This window comes from Camellia sinensis, chromosome 10, assembly GCF_055761805.1.
Source record: "Camellia sinensis isolate YWXY chromosome 10, ASM5576180v1, whole genome shotgun sequence".
Classification (NCBI taxonomy): Eukaryota; Viridiplantae; Streptophyta; class Magnoliopsida; order Ericales; family Theaceae; genus Camellia; species Camellia sinensis.
This window is the reverse complement of record NC_138970.1, coordinates 119,706,036-119,711,451: the sequence shown is the minus strand read 5'-3', so window position 1 is coordinate 119,711,451 and position 5,416 is coordinate 119,706,036. Positions and strand designations below refer to the sequence as shown.

The 5,416-nt window shown below is 34.6% G+C and overlaps 1 long non-coding RNA gene across 2 annotated transcripts; it reads left to right on the top strand.

Moving 5' to 3' along the window:
* Nucleotides 1-313: 313 nt before the first annotated feature.
* Nucleotides 314-5,209, top strand: LOC114295903 (uncharacterized). Of its 2 annotated transcripts, none has more exons than XR_014342522.1 (6): nt 314-884; nt 1,123-1,207; nt 3,694-3,772; nt 4,433-4,483; nt 4,985-5,079; nt 5,170-5,209. It is a non-coding gene; the product is annotated as an uncharacterized LOC114295903 (long non-coding RNA). The 2 variants fall into 2 exon arrangements; XR_014342521.1 differs by having other exon boundaries at nt 317-879.
* The last annotated feature ends 207 nt before the right edge of the window (nt 5,210-5,416 follow it).

Here is a 5,416-nt window from a genome sequence, read left to right as displayed (position 1 = left end):
CCCACGGGCCCAACAGCATGGTCCAGTCCAATCCCGGACTGGACAGAAGCCATACCCTAAAATAATATGCGAAAAATTATTTAAATTTAAAACTTTGAAAAACAAAAGATAAATGATGCGAACCGAAACATGTGTAATACCACAGTTTCCTTAAAACAGATTTACCACATCTCGCTGGATGCTGGAGGTACGCCGGCGTCTATCTCATATGATACGACAGTCGAAACCAACTAATGCAGAAACACCTCCTGAATAGCTTTGGTAAATTTGATAATTGTTGCACTCTCTCTAACAAGAACCAAAGAAGGGGCTAGCAAAAGAAGATAGGAAAATTTTTCTTTGGTAAAAAATAAAATATCTCTGACTTTTTATCTCAAAACACCATCTCTATTTTCCATAAAAAAATCTGTCGAAAATTCTCCTACTAAGTTGGAGGAGAAAAACCTCTATTTATACAAGTAGGCTACAGGAAATATATGATTTCACGGTTTTTTAAAATGCTACTATTTTTAAAATTTAACACGTTTTATAAACGTCACATTTTGTTTAATTAAAACGATACTGTTTGAAAAGCGCCTTCAAATGTGTTGTAGTCTCTCTCTCTCTGTAAACCCTCAAATCTCTCACCAACTTATTTGAATCTGAGAAACCCTAGAGTCTCAGAGAAATTCAAATCTCTCACTCTCTCTCTCTCAACCCTTCAGCTCCTTGAACTCGATTTAACCTTCTTCAGCTCGGTGATTCATCATTCAGTTGCTCCAATCTCAGAATGATTTTGATTTCGAAGCTCCACCGCTACCGCCACCACCATCTGTATCTGCATCTGCATCTGCATCGTCTACTAACCATATGCACAATTTCGATTTCAATCCAATCTCAGTTTCGTCGATTCTTCTCTCTCTCTCTCGATCTCTCTCTCTGTCTCTGTCTTCCTCTCTGTCGATCTTTCAATCTCTCTCGATCTGCCTCTCTTGCACAATCTCGTTCTCTGCATACACATTATCTGTACTTTTTTTTGGATAATTTTTTTTCTCCTAAAAATCTCTCTATACAAGTGTATATATGAATTTATATATGTATCTCTATGTATTGATTGAATAATCATCCGTATTTTGTTTTTAGGCTCTCAAATGATCCAATCTTTGATCGGCAGTGACGGGAAAAATGAACTCCTGTGAGAAAAGAAACCCTAACTTTCTCATTGGAGGTAAGTTCTAATATATTTGTTCACATGTTTGTTCTGGTTTTGATCTTGTTTAGATTTTTATTGAACAACTTTGTGTTAGCTTTTTGTTCATTGTTTGGGAATTGATATCAATTTATTAGCATTTGTAGTTTGAATGCCATGTTTATTGATAAATGTGTTCATTAAAAATACAGCTAATTTGACGGAATTGCAACACGGCATTTTACGTATGTTCATATGAATTTTTCATCCAGCCAATATAAAATAAATACCTGACAAGTATGTAGTCCTGTTTTATTAGTAGGATTCGATAGCATTTCCAGATTCTAGTCCTCCATCTTCATTATCAGCAGCAAATATTTTACTTCCAGTAATTTCCTTCAATTTATACCCTGAACAAGGCTTCCTGAAAGCAGCGTATAGTGAACATTTCCAATAAGCCAGTGAAATGAAAGCCATACAAGTCAAAAAAAATTGAGGTGCCTAATGGTACTTCATAGTGATTCTCTTGATGCAGGCATAGGTTGATAACATACAGCCGATATAAGTTGAGGCAGAATTAAGATTCAAGGAACATAACAGGCCTCACAAAAGCTATGAAGAAAATCTCCAAGAAAATTAAAATTAAAAATAAAAATGGAATCAAAACAAATAACTAAGAATTAAGCAATTCAACTTATAAATTAGGAGATCTGTGCCACAACATGTATATGTTCTGGTCACTACAAAGTTCAAACACATTACCACTAGCACACGGTGCCCAACTCTCTACACCAGCATCACTCTGCTATTCACCCCTATGCCAAGCAAGGCTTGCCACATCTCAACCATTGATCTTGGCGTGACCCCCCTACTTCCTCCACCAGTACCATACTCCCTAGCTGCTAGAATGAGTGATATTCAAACATAAAACCCGTGGGAAGCAATTCAATTGGTTTGACAATATCATTTTGGGGCAACACTACATCCAGAAAATGGTGATATTCAACCATTTTTTTTATTTTTCATTTTGCCTTGAAATGGGTAGGGATTAGCTTTGGGATGCTTGGTATGTAATGTCAAAGGGTGGTGCAAAAGAGCATTTTTGAAGTGCAAGTGGCTAGATTGCAAGTTCATGTAGCAATTTGACCATTTGATAGCAAAATAATAATTAAAAAGATTTTTGAAGGTTGTCAAATTAGTCTTTGGACCCACATTCGATCCAAAATAAACCAAACTAGCACAACTCAACCCAACATGCAGTGACCGACACTGTATTTTGACCAAATTCCTTTGCTACTTTTGGCAACCTTTTTTATTTTTAATTTTCTGTAATCGTAGCGTGATTAGGGAGTTATTATTTTAATTGTGGTCTTGATTATGATGTGGCATAACTAGCCATTTCCCCTATAAATAGCATTGTAAGCCATTGAAGCTAATAATTTATTGATTGAGTAACAAAAATTTAGAGAAAGTTGTCAATTTTATATTGTTCTTGTTTTTCCTTATGTACACATTCAATTTAGAACAGCAATATGAGAAACAAAATGGGATAATATTTTGAATCCGCGGTTGAAGTTAATAATCAATTTAGAGAAAGTTGTCAATTTTATATTGTTCTTGTTTTTCCTTATGTATACATTCAATTTAGAACAGCAATATGAGAAACAAAATGGGATAATATTTTGAATCCGCGGTTGAAGTTAATAATCAAATTCGCAGAGTCGATGCAAAATGGCAAAAATTACATGATGGATTCGAAAATAGTCAAAACAAAAACGCATTTTTCAAAGAGATCTAAAAGTGTATTAAATGAGCAATAATACACAACATGCAAATAAAGATATGAAATGCAGAACAAAAAAGAAGCTAAATTTTAAAGTAGAATTGGAAGTAGATTTGTCTCACCGTTTATTTAGGCTTTCAGCTTCTTCATCAGTAACTCAGCTGTGAGTCGAGGACTGTGAATTTGACCATCTCATGTTTTACCTTAATGGTTAAATCTTCCAAATACATTGTTGTAACTAAGCAATGTCTTTGGAAGTCTGAAATACTACTGAAATTGAAAGCTGATTACATAAATATTGTTGCATCAAGTAAAACTACAGAAGGGATTTGAAGCACTCTTAACTGTTTGGATTTATGACGCAGGGTCAATAATTTTAACTCTTCTATAATAGTTGGATCTCTAAATCTGGACCTGCCTAAACTAGTTAGAGTTCTACATTTGTAAATATAGTGATGACTTAGACGGTCATGATCATGGACACAACAATGGAATGTTTATTTAATTAATGGAAGTTCTATTGTGACTCTTAAGTTGTGACTTTTGATAAGCCATCTATATTTTCTTTGTTGTTCCATTTTTTATTTCCATTTTTTATAACCTTCTGGTTGAGGTAGTGGGTGATGGACTCAACATCTCTCCCTACTATTCTAGATATATATATATATATATATTCCATTTCTGTGCACTCTAATCATGCCCAGATTTATTACTTAATGTCCTAATTTAGACGATTCTTCAGGATCATATTCACAACTAGCGGAAGACTACTCTAATCCTAACATCCATTCTGTTTCTGGCAGCTGGAATATGGTTTATAGGTAACGTTTTCAATCACTACTTTCCTGAATAAGAAACCACCTAAAATCAACCTTTGTTCATTTAGTAGCATCTGCAAAGGGTAATTTGGTATTTATGCAGCCTATTCTTATTTCCAAATGACCCTATAATCGACTATTTTCCCTCTTTTTTCTGTTGATATCCCTTTTCGTCTTTTGCATGAAATGCTCTGGGTTACTTTGGGCATGTTTTGTTTTGTTTTGTTTTGTTTTCATTTTCTTCATTTTTGTTTTTTGCGTTCTTGAAATAAAACGAAAAGTTCATAAGTGTCCATCATCTTCATTCCATATTGTGTGAACCATTTTCAAAATTTTAATTAAAATTTGGGTTGTTTTTCAAAAAATTTCCCGAAAAACAAGTTTGTGTTTTTAGAAAATCAATACGTAAAAGAAGAGCAGGCCCTATTTCAGCCTCACTTTTTTCTCCTCCCCATTAGGTATTCTACCTAATAATCCACACGAGTGAAAATGAATGAAGAGAAATTTTCTTCACAAATCACCCAACCCAAATTGACTATTATTTGTAATCCCTAAGGTTATGATGATCATTGATAACCATAGATCTTGCCAAGCTGGCAAGTTTTCAACGTCCACGTGTCAACTGGCAGTAATTTTGTGTTATCCATGTGTGTACTTTGGCAGGGATCTTTATAAGATTTTCACAAAGCCGTTGAGCATCCCAATCTTTATAAGGTTAGCAAAATCAAAACCCCTGCCCTTGTGCTACTCTTTTTTCTCTCCTTTCATTCTGGTGAATGATATTAAACTTGTTATTTATGGTGAAAAATATATTATTTTATTTATTTTTTAAATGTTCATTTCATCACTGGTGCTTTAAAGATTTGTGCATATGTGTGTCCATAGGTTCAAGAAGATAAGTTAACTTGAAGATTGTATTACTGCATTGTTCTCCATCTTGAACCTCCCTGTTGCATTATGGTGTGATTAATTTAGATGTTAGTGTGATAGCCTTTTCAGACTATCGCATGGCTAAGAACCAACTATATTAGTTCTATGAGAATGACTTACCCTTATTTTGCAACCAAATGTATCAAGTATTGTTTCTTTTCCCTTCAATACTATCCCAATTTTGCAAGAATAGTAATCAAATTCATCATGTTATATATAATTGTAGAACCTCTTAGTATTTGCTTCTTGATGGTTAACGGATTTGGCCACTGTTTTTAATGCCAGATATATTCCAGGAAGCTGGTCTCCCTCTCTGGTTGCGCCCTTATGAAGTACTAGTTACTTCTTACACAGCACTCATTGAAACGATTCCTGATACAGTAATTTAATACTTTTTTTTTTTTTGGTAGTGCACTTAAAATGAAAAATCTATGGTATTATAATGATAAATCATATTTGTTTTGTTGTAGGCTTCACTTCACTCTATGGTATTTGTAGCGATCCCGGTTGTCCCTTTACTATTCTGTTGTGTTCCGGACTTGGTTCCGTGAAGTTGGTAGTTGTATTTATCTTGTTGTCGTCCTTTAATTCCGCTTGATTGAGTTTTAGGATGTTTTGGGCAGGGTTGTTACAGGTTGGTTAGGCCTTGGTTTCAATTCCTTGTTGCCCAGTTTTTAGGCGGTCCGCTCAAGCGGGTCTTCTTGCGCTCAAGCAGGG